Here is a 20,438-nt window from a genome sequence, read left to right as displayed (position 1 = left end):
AAGGCAAAACAATCACTGTCAATATTGATAGTAAATATGACAAGTATTTCACCCTGGATCTCTTTACTGGTCGTATCCATGGCAGCAGTAATTTCCAGGGCTGCAGGGTTTTAAAGCACTCCTAAAAAATAAAAAAAAGCTAAGTATTATTAACAACTTTTTAAAGTCAAGTTCCGCTATCAACAAGTAGTTGGTAAGCCAATCACCTTTATCACAGTCATAGTGACAGTATGACTGACCAATAACTTGGTGCCGGATTGCAAGTGCAGAGTTGTCAGAATGAAAGCTCAACCAATTGGAGGAGGCAGAGATTTTACTTGAGGATACTGGGGGTCTCCTGAGGCTTCACTTACAGTGGGTTGCGAAAGTATTGACCCCCCCTTGGAATTTTTCCTTTTTTGTTGCCTCACAACCTGGAATTAAAATGGATTTGTATTTGGATTTCATGTAATGGACATACACAAAATAGTCCAACTTGGTGAAGTGAAATGAAAAAAATAACTTGTTTAAAAAAATTCTAAAAAATAAATAACGGAAAAGTGGTGCGTGCATATGTATTCACCCCCTTTGCTATTAAGCCTCTAAATAAGATCTGGTGAAACCAATTACCATCAGAAGTCATATAATTAGTTAAATAAAGTCCACCTGTGTGTAATCTAAGTGTCACATGATCTGTCATATGATCTCAGTATATATACACCTGTTCTGAATGGCCCCAGAGTCTGCAACACCACTAAGCAAGGGGCACCACCAAGCAAGCGGCACCATGAAGACCAAGGAGCTCTCTAAACAGGTCAGGGACAAAGTTGTGGAGAAGTACAGATCAGGGTTGGGTTATAAAAAAATATCCAATACTTTGAACATCCCACGGCGCATCATTAAAGCCATTATTAAAAAATGGAAAGAACATGGCAACACAACAAACCTGGCAAGAGAGGGCCGCCCACCAAAACTCACGGACCAGGCAAGGAGGGCATTAATCAGAGAGGCAACAAAGAGACCAAAGATAACCCTGAAGGAGCTGCAAAGCTCGACAGTGGAGATTGGAGTATCTGTCCATAGGATCACTTTAAGCCGTACACTCCACAGAGCTGGGCTTTACGGAAGAGTGGCCAGAAAAAAGCCATTGCTTAAAGAAAAAAATAAGCAAACACGTTTGGTTTTCGCCAAAAGGCATGTGGGAGACTCCCCAAACATATGGAAGAAGGTACTCTGGTCAGATGAGACTAAAATTGAGCTTTTTGGCCATCAAGGAAAACGTTATGTCTGGCGCAAACCCAACACCTCTCATCACCCCGAGAACACCATCCCCACAGTTAAGCATGGTGGTGGGAGCATCATGCTGTGGGGATGTTTTTCATCGGCAGGGACTGGGAAACTGGTCAGAATTGAATGAATGATGGATGGCGCTGAATACAGGGAAATTCTTGAGGGAAACCTGTTTCAGTCTTCCAGAGATTTGTGACTGGGACGGAGGTTCACCTTCCAGCAGGACAATGACCCTAAGAATACTGCTAAAGCAACACTCGAGTGGTTTAAGGGGAAACATTTAAATGTCTTGGAATGGCCTAGTCAAAGCCCAGACCTCAATCCAATTGCGAATCTGTGGTATGACTTAAAGATTGCTGTACACCAGCGGAACCCATCCAACTTGAAGTAGCTGGAGTAGTTTTGCCCTGAAGAATGGGCAAAAATCCCAGTGGCTAGAAGTGCCAAGCTTATAGATACATACCCCTAGAGACTTGCAGCTGTAATTGCTGCAAAAGGTGGCTCTACAAAGTATTGACTTTGGGGGGGGTGAATACTTATGCACGCTCAAGTTTTCTGTTTTTTTGTCTTATTTCTTGTTTGTTTCACAATAAAAAATATTTTGCATCTTCAAAGTGGTAGGCATGTTGTGTAAATCAAATGATACAAACCCCCCAAAAATCAATTTTAATTCCAGGTTGTAAGGCAACAAAATAGGAAAAATGCCAAAGGGGGGTCAATACTTTCGCAAGCCACTGTACTTCCCTGGTAGCTGCATCCGATGAGTAAGGCTGGTAAAGAAAATGGTCATACTGTATACTGGTTAGATATTAACATATGTTAAAATGTTTCGTGTGGCCCTGTCCTTCTTTTTGGTTTCTGAGCTTAGAACTGCAACTTGAACACAGCACCTCAGAGCACACTGCCCAATATGGGATTGCTCAGTGCTTTATACAATAAGGTCACAGAGCACACCGCACAATATGGGATCGCTCAGTGCTTTATACAATAAGGTCACAGAGCACACCGCCTAATATGGGATCGGTCAGTGCTTTGTACAACAGAGAACACCACCCAATACAGGATCGCTCAGTGCTTTTACAATAGGGTCACAGAGCACACCGCTCAATATGGGATCGCTCACTGCTTTATACAATAGGGTCATAGAGCACACCGCTCAATATGGGATCGCTCAGTGCTTTGCACAACAGAGCACACCACCCAATACAGGATCGCTCAGTGCTTTGTACAGTAGGGTCACAGAGCACACCGTCTAATATGGGATCTTTCAGTGCATTGTACAATAGGATCACCATTATGCATTTTTGGAGTTTTCCAAATCTGAGTTAAGTCTGACATTTGGATGATATCGTAATATTCAGAAGAGCCAATATTTATTATGAACCCGAATAAATGTAACCTGAAACCATTAACTCTTTAAGGACTGTGGAACATCTACAAGTTAAATTTCATTAACACTAGAAACACCTTTTATAATACATGTTTTTATTTTGAATACAACGTACAATATTCTATTTTTGTATATACTGTATATACAAGCCTGTTGTTATCTCTACTGGACCTGGCAGCCATCAAGTCCTTCATTTTGTACAATAAATGCACCAGGTAAAATATCCGTAGGATAGATTTAATCTTGAAGCTAGCCACTGCGCTTCATCAGAAACATTTCGACCAGAAAACTGCAAAGCTGCAGGCTGCAGCAGCTCAACCTGGATTCTGTGCTGCGAGTGACACACACGCAAGAGAAATGATGTTACTTTCATATTAGATTAAAAAGACTTTTGTTTTTACAGTTTTGTATGTACATAAACCTGTTTACACACTAGTTACTTTTATTATAGTTTTCATTTTTTTATTTAAATACGGCGTTTCGGCTGTGCTGATGTTTGATATGATGTGTTTGAATAAAACTTTCAAGTTGTGTCCAATAATTTGTCTTTAATTTTAATATTGATAATGTTTAAAATGTACCGTGATAATGACTGCCATCGGCAGTTGTAGCTATCAGTATAACCACAGCATTTCTAGTGTTAAAGCAGTCCATAAATGTACATTTTGTGTCTGTTTTGTATGGCCTTTCTGCTGGAGATTATGTGAGAGTAAGTCAGAAGAACGTGATCTTGACTGCTGAAATCTTGTGAGTTACAAGCACGATTCCTGCTCTGGTTTACATGGGTTCTTATAGCTGTTTTTATCACGAGAAAGCGATTGACCCTGCCGTTAAAGTAATGCTGTCAAAAGGACATCCTTTTGCTGTTTCACGTTTTGATGTTTGCTGTTGTTATGTATTTGCGTGACAACGTCACACAGTCATAACTGTAGAGTCGATTTTCATGTGCATCTAAACCCAGCCAATGTCTTGTAATTGGTCTAACCTTCAATATTTTTTCAATAAAACTTTAAGGAAGTATTGTAAGGTCCCTCAGGTCATATAATGACCCTTTTTATACATGTCTGTCTGCAGAATAGAATATAAATAATAATAATAATAATAATAATAATAATAATAATAATTTTAAAAATAATTTTTAAAAAATAAATGTAAAATGTGTTGAAAAAAATGTGTATAGTTTCTGAAGTACTATAATGTTCCCTAGTGTTCTGAAAAAAGGGACTTGATTCCAAGATGTTAATGTAAAAAATAGATTTTTAGTGGATTTTTATTGGAAGAGAGCTACAACCAAACCAAAAAAAAAAAAAAAAAAGACTTAAGGGCACAGCTACTTGACAAGAACAGTATGTTGGCTGGAATGGCTGTTTTTGTTTCTCCACCATCTCCTGGAAACTGCATCACTGCTGCCGTGCACACACTCCAAGCACAGGGGGGTCCCAAGGCAGGAGGGCCACTGCCAATTAACACCTGAAATTACAGTCGGGACTGCCAGGCCTCCCTTCTCCTCAGCACTGTTGGGGAGCAGGCTGTTGTGCTGTTGTTATCCAGGGGAGCCTTCAGAACCACATTGACCTTGGCTGTCAATAAAGCTGCTTTTACAGTGACACAATTCCATTCCCCAAGTGTGTGGAGGACTGAGGAATCAAATCTTGTCCCTTTCATTTACTCACTTTGCATTTCTAGAAACAATTTTTTGATAACAAACTGTGTGCCATAGTAAGGGAAATCATGTATTACACACTGGAAAAGCAACATGGGTTATATATGAAACTATTGAATTCATGGTGTTCAAACTAGCACACACAGGTTCAATGTAACATTATAGGACAGCTGAGACTGTATTACTCATTAAGTTTCCATAATATATAAATAAGTCAACAAACAAAAAGCAATAATGCATATGCAAAGTTAAGCCAGAATGATGATACAGATGACAGGCACCTTTCCCATTATTCAGCTACATTTAATTAAAAACTGGAAGCTTTCTTGTTCCATGATCAAATAACCAACCTGCCCATCCCACCAGTGTACAACAGGTTGGTTTCTTGTAAAAATGTGCCGCAGACAAGACTTACTGTGACATTAACAGGCTCTGACACCTCAGTGTAAATTTTATTTGAACAATGAAACATTTATGGGTGACATTTAACAAGAAAGCCTGAATAATCCAGTGGCGATTTCACTGTGCTGTTTAAGCAGTGCCATGTTCTCTTGTTCATTCATTGCAGACACACTGAGTACAAACTGTCTTGCTTAATATCCTGTGAGCTGTGGAAGGAAATACAATTATCAAGTTTAGTGCTATTTTTTAGATAGGGTACAATCAGGTGTTTTCTGGTTCATATTAATTGCATTGTAAGTCAAAAAATGTAAGATGCTACATCGTGGTAATAAACATGTAGGGCACTGTAACAGGGATGGCTGAGTGATGACTTCAGGCCAGAATGCAGGAAGAAAACAAACAAGTAAGTACTGCAGATGCAAAGGTGCAAAAGTAACTGCAGTGCTATAATAATGCAGGTGACTTTGAGACTGGATAAAGTAGGACAAAAAAATAATAAAATGCTACTCAACAGGTTTGAAATTGTGTGTTGTTGAATTTTTGCCGAAATACATGTTAATTGCAATGCTAAAAAAACAGTACGTGACTGGAGATGAAACAAAGACAAACTTTAAATGGCTAAAGAAAAATGAACTGAGAGAGAAGGAAAGTGTTTTTTGGAATGGAGTACTTAGAATGACTTTAATACATACTGTAACTTGTTCTGCATGTCAGTGCAACTCAGTGGTACACTTGTTAAATATGTGTATGGTTATGGTTCTGATTAATAAAACAAAATTAATGTATTTGTACAGCTAGAAATTTAATGCAATTGTACTGCACCATATGCAACACTAAAATGTTTTGTTTACTGGTGTGACAGGATGACAAGTGGAGTCAGGCCAGATGCAGGAACAGAAAACACACAGGCAGTATTGCAGGGCAAAAGAAGAGGTGTGTGCCGTTTTATTTCAAACACAACAATAAATAAAATATTCAAACAAAAACAAAACAGGTCAGGCTGGGCAAATCACCTTCACTATTCTTGAACGTTTTTATTTTTAAATTTGATTTCTCTCTCTCCTCTCGCTCTCCTCTGTTCCTCTTCTGATCTCCTACACAGAGTGCAGAGAGCTACAGACTTTTATGCAGGTGACCATCTCCCGATTTTAGTAAGAAATTAATCACTTAATTCGGGAGATGGCCACCTTCTACACAAGGTTATTAATCATTCTTGGCAGAGGACGAGTTACTACCTCGCCTCTGCCAGAACACGTCTAAAAAAAAACAATAACAAAACAAACGTAGATAAACCGTAATTTAAACAAATACAATACAATAAATAAATCATAATAAACAAACACAAAATAACATGGGAGGAGGGGGACACCCCATTCTAAAAATAAATCATGTACAGGGCTCCTCGCCCTGTTACAACTGGTTATTAAATGGTGCACTGTTTAGTTTATTGGTTGTTTTCCTTTTTAATTGACCAAGCAGTACTGTCTAATACTTTTCTTTTAAATTTGAATTAATACAATGAATTTGTAAAAGCCAATGGAGCGGGAACTATTGTCTAAGTATGGTTTTGGAAAGAAATGTTCAGTAAAGGAAAAAGATATGTCCTTGAACTTGTTTGGGTACTTGATAAGCTAAAACAAAATACTGATAAGTTAATACATATGTGATGTGGGATGTGTAACTTGCGCTCTGTTAACCCTTTCTCTGCTGAGGCCCTTGTAACTCCCTGTGCTACAGGCATTTTTTAATTTATTTGGGACTCTCCTGGCTTACAACAAACTTACTCTATGCTCCTTTTTAGGTACTCCTGGCCAACCATATATAAAAATGCAACTTTTTCATAAAATCTATTATACCTGCATCACATTTAGTCTCTACAATGCTGAAGTTTGGTGTAAGAATGTAGAAACTTTTAAGATGCTGGATGTGCCTGTGTCTATGTGGAAATCTTTTAATTGGTTTTGGGGGGTTTGCTTGCTCTTGACAAATACCAGGCCACTTTTACTTTGCCACTTTGAAAAACACAACCCATGCTCTATTGGACCCACCCTGATTTCAAATGGCCACTACTCCACCAAAAAATACGATAAGTATATATAAGTGCATATTTTCTGAAACTGCGCAAGGTAATGAAATAAGATTATGTATTATGAACTTGTGTGTCAATGGGATATTACCCATAATCCTTCTGCAATTTGAGGTAATGTCACTGCATATCGTAAAAGTCACTTTTTCCCCCTTGTATTTAGACCTGTGAATCTAACAGCTTTTGTTCCACTGAGTGTCCTGTGAAATACCAAATATGTGCACCATTCTATAGTTTGTCAGGCATTTATAGGTTTTAGACTGAGACTAGGTCACTTTGAACTTTCCCCTTCCACAAGGTAATATTGCTGTATGACAAATGTTAACCTATAGGTGGGGTTCAAGGGGCGCAGCTAGGCACCAACAACCTATCATCTCCTGTTATCAAATAAATCTACCTTATTTAAACATTAGTAATCTCTACCTAGCTGTCTTGTGTTTTTTTCGTTTGGCATAAACCTAAGCGATTTCAAGACCCATCAACTTCCGTATACCTCAATAATGTAATACTTACAGCAGCTGTTATCGGATTCAGAGGATACCCAGGATTTTCCGCCATTACCAGATCATTCTCCTCCAGCTTCAATCCAGGGTCCATCCAGTCTCCGTTCTTTCTCCCCTTCTGGTATTTCAGTTACATCTGATCAGGCTCCCGAACAGGCTCTCGTCCACATTCCAGTTCAAATGCTGCCTACCGTTTGTGCCACTCAAACATCGAATCTGCGCCAATCCAAGTGACTTCGGCCTCAGGACGCACCTCCGGATTGATTGTTTTGGAAGTACTGGCCCATGAATAAATTGATAAAAACCCTCCTTAAAAACGGTAACGTGATTCCAGCAGTGAGTGATAGAGAGTCTCTTTTTATTCTCTATTGCAATTTAGTCTCAGCAGAACCAGTTTTTCCTCCGAAAAAACATAATCAGCAGCGCCAAGCCATTCAGCGTCCTAAAACAGACAGCAGGCAGTCTATTCCAGACCAAATCACCCCTACAACTAGCACCGCTAACCAGCAGCCAGCCATTGAAATCCAACATTCGCAAATATGTAACGAGATAAAATCATTTATGCAGCCTTTTGCCGATACTCTATCTTCGGTCAGTTCTCAACTGTTGGATCTAGATAAAAGGGTATCTAATATGCAACAGGGAAAACAATCTACAGCGCTGTCATTAATTCCAGCATCAAATACTGCAGCGCCACCTACAGCTTCTTCCGGTCCAGTCCTAATTTCAGCCAGCGAAGCAGATCCTCCAATATACAACCTCGCTACCGCCTGTACATACATATCCTCCTCTCCAACTATTGATAGACATTACACTATATCCCCACAAATCAGATGCAACATTCTCGAAGGTGAGGACATAATCTTGTTTCACTATTAATGACGACTTCAGAATTCTTGGACCATAGAGTAGTGGATTGCGGAGATTTGGCAGTAACGCTAGATCCCAGACTGTTTAAAAATCTTACATTAGGGGAATTTGTCCTTGCATTCTCCATATTCATAGATGTTTTATGCTCGGTATATCCTAACCGCAGAGCTGAATTGGACTCATACGAATACTACATCGTGGAGCTGTCTGTCAGATACGGGGGGACTATGTTTTTTGAGTATCATAAAGCATTCTCTGCAAAGGCAGCAGCGATATTGGCAGCAGATAATTACATCATCAATTGGGCACAACCTGACCCAGATCTATTTAACAGAATTGTTGGTGGTTTAAGAGCTAACACATGTGGCGTCTGCGCTTCAACAGCTCACTCAACATCCCTCTGCCCTAAAGCTGCAATTGCATCCACTTCTAAAGCACCCGGTTTCGCTGGTAATTCATACAGATCTTCAGTACCTAATCCTATACATTCTTCAGCTCCCCTCGATCAATCCACAAGGAAAGACAAATACGGGCGCAGTATTAGATTTTCAGGAGAAAGACAAATCTGCAACAATTTCAATACTGGCTTCTGTTCGAATAGGCAATGCAATCTTATCCACATGTGCAGCAATTGCGGAGTCGCTCATGCTAATACAATCTGCCCTTTAAAACGCAAGTGACTTTCCCCGATGCTGACAGTCTTTACGCCTATAAACATCCCGGCATTATCAAGTAAATTACAGAATCATCATGACAGTAATTTAATTAATTACCTGATCGACAGATTAAAAAAAAAAAAAAAAAGTGTTTCAACCGGTCTGACTCAAATTCCTTCTTCCTCATTCAAAAGCAAAAATCTTTATTCAGCGACTCAAGAACCACAATTAGTGCAATCTCTCATCAAAAAAAGAAATTATAAAAGGATTGACAGTCGGTCCATTTTAGCTCCTCCTTTTCCAGTATATAGAATTAATCCTATCGCCATTGCCACGAGGAAAATGTCAGGGGTAAAAAAAAAAAAGCGTCTCATTATTGATTTATCAGCGGCATTAACTCATTAATTCCCCAAGATCAATTTTCTCTGCATTACATCACTATTGCAGACGCAATACATTCAATTAAATTAGCAAGTTGTGGTTCCTGGTTAGCAAAAGCAGATATATTAGACGCTTTTAAAGTAATGCCAATCCATCCCTCTCTCCGTCACCTGTTTGCTTAAAAGCTTATTTTCTGAAGTTGGCGTTCCGCTTTCAAAGAGAAATCAATCAACCCCCTTCATTCTTTGGAATTCCTTAGAATCATTCTAGATACAGAAAAGTTTGAAGCTAGCCTGTCTGAGTCTAAACTTAACCATATTTGTTTGCTCATTGAGGATTTTCAGATCAGTAAAACAATTAAAAAACGGGCACTGCTTTCATTGCTGGGTTATTTTAACTTTGCAATACATATCATTCCACACGGGAGGATGTTTATATCGTGACTGCTGGCGCTGGCATCAACAGAAAAAAAAAATAATAATCTGGACTTTTATATAAATATCTCCTCAGAAGCTAGGAAAGACATTAAAATGTGGTTTGCGCTTATTCAGCACTGGAACGGTCTTGGAACGGTTTATGATGATTTCATTTCAGCTCCACATGATATGGCTTTATTTACTGATGCCTTATCCCTGGGATACGGAGGTCTATTTAACAATCAATGATTTTGCAGTACATGGCCTGAGGAAATCGAAAACATATCTCCTCATCTAAAATCCACAGTTCTGCTAGAGATATACCCAATAGTAGCAGCTGCCCAGCTATGGGGTCATCTTTGGTCTAAGAAATCAATACTATTTTACTGTGATAATTCAATTACAGTGCATATTATAAATAAAGGATGTTTCTCTTCCCCTCTTATCATGCAATTGCTGCGGCGGCTAGTATGGATTTCAACCTCTAATAATTTCCTAATACAAGCTCACCACCTACCGGGCATTTTTGATAATGCAGCTGATGCTAGTTCTTTTTTACAAATTTCCAAATTTCACAGTTTGCTGCCCACAGCTCTGCAATATCCAGCAGCAACGCCACAGTGCAATTCAGCTCAAGATTACATGGCATCAGCACTTGCCCCATCTACCAGATCCTCGTACTCTACAGGTTGGGCATGTTATGTAACTTTTTGTTTACAAAGCAGGATTAATCTTACTCCATTCAACCAGGACTGGATCATGGCATTCATAGTGCATGCAAAGGACTCTCTACATCTGGCACCAGCTACAATCAGACTATATTTGTCAGGAATTCAGCATCAATTTCGGTTGATGTCCATCAATTCCTCAACTATATGATCAATTCCAGCGGTTCTTCTCCTTTTACAAGGAATTTCCAAGTGCTCGCCAGCTCCATCTTCTGCTCGCCTGTCTATTTCTATAGACTTTCTCAGTAACTTGATTTCAATTCTGCGCCATGGCTGTTTTTCTCCATTTGATGATTTAACTATGGAAGTCATATGTCTATCTGCATGTTTTTGGTTTTTGAGATGTTCTGAATATATAGTTCCTTCTATTGCCAGCTTTCCTACCCTCCGTATCTGCTGCAGTGACCTCAAGCTCATCCCAGATTCTCATTTCATGCATTTCAAAAACAGATCACTGCGTCAAGGACAATGTATTCAGCTTTTTAAGATCAACTCTCCTCTGTGTGCCTTCACTTCCATGTTGAAGTACATTGCAGAACGCAAGGCCATTTCATCCTCCGATCCTTTGTGTATCAATTCAAGCCGGTCCATTGTATCAAGGCATTGGTTTTCAACACACCTTTCAACCATGGTGTCCAGAGCAGGTCTTCCTTCTCAATTCTACACTCCTCATTCATTTAGAATAGGGGCAGCTACTTCATCTGCAAAATCCAACATTAACCAGCATAAAAAATATGGGGTGCTGGACTTCATCCGTAGTTGAAACTTATATTTGTTCATCATTGAAATATCCTCCGCACATCAGTCCATTGCTAGTATGTCCGGAGTGGGGACGACCTTTCTGCCTGAGCCACCAAAGATTCTATTATGTTGGGCTTTGAAGAGGCGGAACACCACACATTATATGTTTTAACAAATACTAACTTTATGTTTTCTTTCCAGTTCGTGAGCCTCTTCGTATTCGGGTAACCTCAGAGAAGGTGCCCCTCTCGTATTTCGGGTCACCTCAAAGACGGTGGCCCCCCCCTCCTGTTTATCGTGTCTATCGATCAAGTAAATGTTGGGCCTTGAAGAGGCGGAACCCCTCTCTCTATGTGTATATGTTTACTAACTCTGTCAATAAACACTATCAGGGGTCATAGCTCTGCCCCGTGAACAGGTGACTTTTAGTACCTTTTGTTAGTGGTCATGGTAGTTTGTTCTGGGGTTTAGTCATTCTAGTACTCATGTACCGTATGTTACCTTTCAAAACACTCCTCCAAACAGAGGCCTGGCTGAGAAGGACAGTGCGGACAGTAGCAGGAACACACATGGCACTTTATTGCCTTGTTTTATTCCCAGATGGTGGCATTGTCCATATAAAATGATGTACTGTAAGTCTAGCCACTATCTCTAATCTTACTGTTTCTGGCATTTCTTGGCTGGCAAACATGAAGCTAGAGATGACAAAAGTCTGAAAGGCTAGTAAAGAAAGCTTGTTTTCTGGAGCCATACATTACATGGCTGTTGTATAATGAAATCTGGACCATGTACATAGCGAGTTTTGTATCCCATACCATGGTCTTCCTTGCAGCATTGTACGGCTCCAGCATTTGGTCTGACTTATCTACACCTCCCATACTCAGGCTTATTTGTGTGAGTGTCCCGACCTCGCACAGGAACTGTTCACCGTGGCCTCATTGTGAATGGTGGTGTGGAGGTACACTTCTTTTTTATCTGTGTATTTCATTGCCAGCTGTTCCTTGCAGCGCATAGCGCTGATTTTGCCATGCTACTGTTTCTTGGCTAACAATTGATGGGGAAAACTCTTCCGGTTTGGTCTTATTGTGCCACAAGCGATTGTTTGGGATATGTACAAAACGCAAGCAGAGGGATTCCTGTGTAGAAGTTGTCTATATACAAATGGTAGCCCAAATTTAGGAGGGGAAAAACCATATCCCATACAATTCTCTCACTGCTCTGCAACCATGGGGGACAGCCAACTGGCTCAATCTGAGAGTTCTTCTTCACTAAGTGTCCCCAGTGGAGCTCTCGCACCGTTTGTACAGTTTAATCCCATAACAGGCATGTTTCATGGGAATATACTGTCTAAAAATGAGCCTCCCCTTAGTAGAAGGAGGGACTCATCCACAGATTCATTTTTGCCAGGTGAATATCTCTGGAAAATGTATTCTGTAGGTGATCGATAAGGGCACACAATTTGAAGAGTCTGTCAAATTCAAGATGGTCCCTTGGGAGAGCATTAGAATTGTCATTATAGTGTAAAAATTCTAAAATTAATTAAAACCTGTCCTGGCTCATGGTGACAGGAAAAATTGGGCAAGCTTAAACAGGGTCAGTGGACCAATATAACTCAATTCTAGGTTTATTCATCAGTCACATCAGAAGGGATAAATCCCAGGACTTACTCATTTCAATTAGATTAATGTATATACACAATTGTAGTCAAAAGTTTATATACCCCAATGGAAATTTATAATTTCTAGAAATTTATTGAAAACAAATAATTATAGGAAAAATCTTTTGTAGCAGAAGTTTTGCTTTTGTGGAGGAGGAGAAAAAGTTACACAAAATAGAGTTTTTGCAAAACTCAAAAATGCTAATTCAAAAGTATTCATACCCTGACAAGGAAAATGAAATGAACAGCTAGTTGAGGCACCTATAGCAAGAATAACCTCCTTTAAACAATTAGGATATTTGTCAATTAGCTTTTGGCATGAATATTGATTTTTGACCATTCTTCAACGCAAAATTAGGATTGGGATTTAGATTGGGACTTTGACTAGGCCATTCCAGAACCTTGATTTTATTCATCTTTAATCATTCTGAAGTAGATTTTAATGTGTGCTTTTGATTGTTGTTGTGTTGGAACATCCAGTTGCGCTTTTAAACCAAGTTTTGTAAAGGAGGGATTCATAGGATTGGCCAATATCTTTTGGTATGCTATGGAATCCATTTTATCATGTATTGGAACTAACTTTCCTGTGCCATTAGAGGAAAACAGCCCCATAGAAGAATATTACCACCTAATGCTTGACAGTAGCTATGGTGTTCTTTTCTTTATATGCCTTATCAGACTTTCTCCAAGCGTAACAACTATCAGCATGACCAAATAGCTTGATTTTTCACTCCACAAAACATTTGAACAGAACTCATATCCATCATTCAAACATTGCAAACTTTAAGCGATTGTCCTTGTGCCATTTTCCTAAGAGTCGCTTTTTCCTTGCCCTGCGACCATTGAAACCTTCACCATGCAATACTCGACCTATGGTTGACATGGAAACCCCAGTCCCACCTGCAGCCAATTCACTTTGAATATCTTTGGCAGTCAATCTCAGGTTGTTATTAACCTTCCTCACAATTCATCTACTTGTTCTTGAAAAAATAATCTTCTTTCTTCCAGACCAAGGGAGCATTGTGACAGTACCATGAGTCTTGTAATTCTTGATAATAGAAACAATAGTTGAAATTGGGATACTCAAATGCTTGGAAATCTTGTATCCTTCTCCAGATGTATGACAATAAATCGTTGTCTGCCTAAGGTCTTCAGATAGCTCTTTACTTTTTCCAATATTGACTCATTGGTACTGACAGAAATCATCCTATGCCTAACCCTGTTATACTCTCTGTAGCATGGCGGTAGGAAAGCCCTGCTGTTTAAATGTGTTGTTTGTTTATTTTTAGAATGACGTCTCCCCCTCCGCCCCTGTGTCATGTTATTTTGTATTTTGTTTGTATTGTGAATTATTTATTGTATTTGTGTATTTTTAAATGACAGCGAAAGTCGTGTGTTTTGTTATTGTTATATTAAATATGACGCCAAGAAGCCATTGCTTTTGTTTGGTAGTGTGGATGGGAAGTCCCATCCACAATTAAAAGGTGTCCATCTCCCTATTAATTAATTGTTTCATTTATTGCTAACAGGAGATGGTCACCTGCATAAAAGCCTGCAGCTCTCTGCAGTCAGAGTGGGTGTATGGAGGAGAATATGAGAGTAAGAGGAGAGAAATTTAACAAATAACTTATAGGATCAGTGAAGGCTACTGCCCAGCCGGACCGTAAGGGTTATTTTGTGTTCGAGATTTGTTTTATTTAAAAACCTTTATTTTTGCTCTGTGAGCAGGTGTCGTCTTGTTAAATTATTATTTTTTTTAATTTTTTTTTTAAATAAATGGTGCTTGGCGCGTCTTTTTGCACCACAGTACTTTTCTTTGTTTTCCTTCCTGCACTCTGGCCTGACATCACCACTCGCCAGCCTGTCACACATGGTGTCATCGTGGGATAAACCACAGCCTCCAACTCAGGCCAGAGAGAAGGCACTACAGTTTCTTTTTTTTCATTTTTTTACTTGTGGAGTTAGGACTAGAGGATGGGGAGGAAGAGCTGCAAGCAGCAGCAGAAGCAGCAACGCAGGGCTGGCCTGCCTTGCACCGCCCAGGGATTCCATGCCCTCTCCACTCAGGAATGCCACGCCTGCTCCGCTCAGGGATACCATGTCTGGATTTCTGGGGTTGCTTGCTCCTCCACATTGCCCGGGGCTGCCTGTGTCTCCTTTTTATCCCCTAGGGTTGCTGAAGGTCCCGCTTTGCCTGTGGTTGCTGAGGTTCTTGCTTCGCCTGGGGCTGCATGGGTCTACTTTGCTTCTCCTAGGGTTACTGCCAGCTCTGCTTCACCTGGGGTCACTGCCAGTCCTGCACGGCAACGGGAAATGCTGTGGCTGGAGCCCCATGGAGGGGAGCTGCCAGCTGTGAAGAAAGGGGAGGGGGAGGTCAGGAAACCAGCTCCCCCAGCTGCTCTTTCGCGGCAGGAAGTACGTTGGCCGGAGCCCCATAAAGGGGAGCTTCTGGCCATGAAGAAGAGGGAGAGGTCAGGAGACCAGCTCCCCCAGCCGCACTTTCGCCGTTGATTTTGTTTGATAGTGTGAATGGGAAGTCCCATCCACAATTAAAAACCTTGTGCAGAAGGTGGCCATCTCCCTATTAATTAATTATTTCATTTATTGCTAATCGGGATATGGTCACCTGCATAAAAGCCTGCATCTCTCTGCAGTCGGAGTGGGTGTACAGAGGAGAATCGGAGAACAGGCATCTTCTTAATAGAATATTTTATTTATTTTTATTTTAAAATAAACGGTGCATGGGGCGTCTTTTTGCACTGCAGTACTTTTCGTTGTTTTTCTTCCTGCACTCTGGCCTGATGTCACCACTTGCCAGCTTGTCAACACTCCAAGAATGTTCACCTACAATCCACCATTTTCTAGACTTTTCTCGAATTAGGTTCTGAATTATCATATTGAAATTTCTAACACCTTGTAGATGATACTATCATGGTATTAAAGGGTATGAATATTCCTGAAGTAGCATTTTTGGAATTTTTCAAAAAATTGCTAAAATAAATCATTGTTCTTGTAACCTTTTTCACGCATCCACAAAAGCAAAAGTTTCCTAAAATTCTTTGTTTTTGAGAAATTTCTAGAAATTACACATTTCCATTGGGGTATGTCAACTTTTGACTACAACTGCAGTCGCTCAGACATAGTTAAGGTTGTTAAGGTTTGAACGAAGGTATTGTTTGAAGTCAATTTTACAACCAGCTCAAAAGGGGGGTAAACCCCCACCAATATGCATGACAATTTGTATGTGTGGTCGGATTAGTAGGCTCAACAAACCCTGTGAATAGGGTAACAGTTGGTTGAATACTTTTTGAGATACAGAGTGGCAAAAAAAAAACAGCTTTTTTTTTTTTTTTTTAGAAATGACACAAATGCTCATTATAAATTGGTACCTCAAAAAGTATAGCAAATTTAGAAACCACACTCGGCATACACATAGTCACGGGGGTGTAGAGGTGCAACGGGGTAGTAATATTTTTTGGGGGTCCAAGTTTTACAGAAATTGAACTTCAGCGATAACGGTCTGACATCACTTCTGTCTGACGTCATTGCTAGATGACTTGCGACCATTCCATTGCACTGAATAGGGAGACATGGAATATATAGTTCAGCACACACAGATCATATCTATGTTTCTGTCTGGATTAAAACTGGTAATCAGTGCTAATGTTTTTTTGTGTTTGTGCCTTCAACGATTGGGAAACAAATAATATGTTTTTAATTTAGAAAATACGATTCCCCCTCTCACTTAATGGTATGGTTGGGAGTTCAATGATACCGTTCCACTCCACAAACAAATCTATGTTGCCTTAGGTATTAAAACTGTTAATTTTTCTGTGCTTTTAAATAATAAAATATGAAAAATGAAAGTGACCCTGTATACAATGTTACTTGTTATACATTTATGATTAAATTAAACTGGTGGAAAAGCAACATCTAGCATGTAGATAGTACAGAAGTTGCAAGCAATGACATGGTAACAATCAGAAGGACTATGATTTCTCAATGTTATGTCTATATGGCCAGTCTTTGGGAGAATTTTTCATGTGCTTAGTGATGTCATTGCTAGTGTCATTGATGAAGTCAAGTGTGACAGGAAACGTACACATAAGACGGCAGAATTAAGGTTACATGGCTACATTAGCTTGCAATTTCCTAACCTTTTGGACTTTTGCAACAAAACCTTATGATATTATAACCTTAGCAGTCCATTTATTCAGCGCTTGTTAGGAGCGTCAGGCCCATATTTATTTTCACATGCGCTGTTTAAATTTTTTAATTTTTCAGAGTAAAACAGGTTTAGAAGGCAGTGTATGGCAAAAGGACATCAGTACATCATCTTCAGCCAAGCCACACCCCTTGTTCGCTGTATTTTTCACATACCTCTCTATAGACATGCACACTGATAAATCCTCTCCTGATCACTCGTCTTATCACCAAACTCCTCAATAATCTGATCCAAGTCCTTATTATATTAATATAACATCTCAAAAAGCTCTGTAAATGTCTGTGATATTCTTTGAGCGCTGGATGCGGAAGCAGCTATCTCCTTTGTTTGTGTCCGTCTTATCTCTGTGGTGCATGGGACGATTAGATACGCCCTTTTTTTCGGCTTCATTTATTTAGTTCCTATCAGTCTAACTCGGCCATTGAAAGGTTTTCTCGACTTTTTCTGGAGAAAAAAACAACTAGAGACCTGTGCTTTACGTCATTTTGATGAAGTCGGAACAGTGTCCGACATTGGACTGGAAAGGAAAAATTGTAATGTCGGACCTGGTCCGACATAGGACTGCAAAGGGTTAATGAAGTTTTTACTGTTGAAAAAAATATATATTAAAAATACAAAAGTGAAAGATCAGAATTGGTAGCACCTTTGGCAGCAATTACATCTGAGAGAGTCCAACTTTGCACATCTAGATTTTACAATATTTGACCATTTTTCTTTACAAAACTGTTCAAGCTCTGTCCAGTTCCTTGGGGAGCGTTGATGGACAGCTATCTTCAAGTCATGCCATAAGTTTTCGATTGGATTTAGGTCTGAGCTCTGACTGGGCCACTCAAGGACATTTACGTTTTTGTTTCTTAGCCACTTCAGTGTCATGCTGAAAAGTGAACTTCTGTCCCAGTTTCAGCTTTCTTGCAGAGGGCAGCAGGTTTTTCTCAAGGATTTCTCTGTACTTTGCTCCATTCATTTCCCTTCTATCCTTACAAGTTCCCCAGTCCCTGCTGATGAGAAGCATCCCCATAAAATGATGCTGCCACCACCATGCGTCATAGTAGGAATGTTGTTCTTTGGGTGATGCGCTGTGTTGGGTTTTGCCAAACATAACACTTTGCATTTAGGCCAAAAAGTTCCATTTTAGTTTCATCAGACCACAAAACTTTTCGCCACATGGCTACAGAATACAATGTTTTTTTGCATACTTCAAATGGGATTCAAGGTGACACAAATGACAGGTAGCCGTGTTATAAGCGGTATAAACCACTTCGCGCCAGGTGGTTCCGATGATATATAACACTTCTAGGGTGGTTATCACCACCCCAGGCATGGTATATATCATGGGAACTGCACAGCCTGTCGTGGTTTATACTGCTTATAAGCACCAAATACGAATATATGTATAAACATAGGAAATATATATATATCCCGGCATGGTAGATATCATGGGAACTGCACAGATGTCGTGGTTTAACTGCTTCCCATAATATATATATATATATATATATATATATATATATATATATATATATATAATATATATCAAAGTGATCGTTTTGGTACAAAGCGCTGTATGTTAGTGTCTTCCACAGAGGATTTTGGGGAGATTTTGCCACCTGGGGATGAACTGTTATAACTATTGTTAAAATAACTGTTGTCCATTATTTGAAAGATACAGTCCATGATTTTAAATATACAATATTAACAATAACTCCTTGTGACAAATATATCAATAATATGTTAATTATATTAATCGTCCACATATATATACTGTAACATTCCGGACGACGTGATTTATTTATAAGGTCACCACCTCTGCTTGAAAAAGAGACCTTCTCTATACTGTAAAATTTCAAGGAAAACGCAATAATATTGGAAATATTATTTACAGCCAATAATATAGTTTCGAGCAATAACATAATCCATGTTCTTGTTGCATATAGCTGCTTTATGTTCAGCTATTCTTACTTTAAGAGCTCTTTTAGTTTGACCAATATATGCAAGACCACATGGGCGTTTAAGCATATATACAACATGATGTTTTATGCCTGTGTGAGGATGGTTAACAGCTTTTAAATCCATCGTATTGGCACAATGTACATAATGGCCACATTGAAATTACTATCTAGTTGAATAAGAAGCCAATTGGCCATAGAGAATGGAGGGGAATGCTCTCTTTGTACAACACTATCTGATGTTATGTGCTTGACTAAAAGTAATCATTGGGGGTAATGAAGTAAAAGTGTTGAATTGTTTGTCACTTTGTACAATATGCCAGTGTTTTAATATGGTATTTTTGATTCCACCCACCTATAGATTGTGTTCAGTAGAGAAGCAAATATGTTGCAACCTGTCTGCTCTATCTTTATTTTCAAACAGTTTTTCTGTCTGTGTGTTTTGCATGTAAGTATGCTTTTTCAATATCATGTTGTTTATAGCCTCCCTGAGAAAATCTCTCCCTCATCTGTGTAGACTTCTTTCCAAACACCTGTATTGTACCACAGTTGCATCGTTAAAACAAAAATTTACCCATGGGTATATTACGTTGTAAGGATTTTGAAACTGTTGCCTATGTATTGCCCTGGCCTTAATTGTAAGAGGTTTGATTTACTCTTAAAAAATAATTAATCTTCTTGAGGTAAAGTCAATCAGAAAGAGTTTATTCAGGAATCAAAAATGCAAAAGGGAACAAAGCAAATAAAATGCAATACATCAGTGAGCTCACCCAGAGGCCTCAGTCGATGGTGTTCTGAGCTGGCATCAGTGTAGATGTTATTTACTTCTGAGTTGAGCTGTCATGGCACAGAGATGTAATTTCTGAGCTGGCATCAATGTAGAGGTTATTGAGCAGCTCCTAAACCTGTTTCTCTCACCCTAGACACACACACACACACACACACACACTCACACACACTCATTTTCTTTTTATTGAATTATCTATTTCTATAATATTTCCTGACTTACTGATCCATACAGTCTTGTAGTTGATCTGTTAAATGACATGTTGTTAGTAACTGCAGCAAGACTAGGGAGTACTTTTATTTCTGTATGTGAAACATGACATTTTGAACGCTTGTAATGTTTCTTTTCACTGTTCAATTTTTTATTTATTTTTTTATTTTTATTTTTTTGTGCTCTGGGCGTCTTGCCAAAAAAGGAAAGTATTAATATTTTTTTCTCTTTAAAGTTTTTTTTTTTTCTTGTGTAAAATTTCAAGGACAGGAAAGCCTGTCTTGATTTCAGTGAGTTGTATTTAGATGCAAAAATATTTTTGAATACATTTATGGGTACCACCTAGTGGTTGCAAACGAATATTTACCCAACAGGGGTAATTATAGATGCCTTCTTAAATTGGATTAACATGTTAACAATTAAAAACAGCACAGCTGCTGTAACAGCAGGGTAATGGGGTATTCCTTATCAGTAGAGATTGATAAACGGTATATACTTTGTAGCAAGG

The sequence above is a fragment of the Polyodon spathula genome, chromosome 17, assembly GCF_017654505.1.
Source record: "Polyodon spathula isolate WHYD16114869_AA chromosome 17, ASM1765450v1, whole genome shotgun sequence".
Taxonomy (NCBI): Eukaryota; Metazoa; Chordata; class Actinopteri; order Acipenseriformes; family Polyodontidae; genus Polyodon; species Polyodon spathula.
This window is presented reverse-complemented; position numbering follows the sequence as displayed.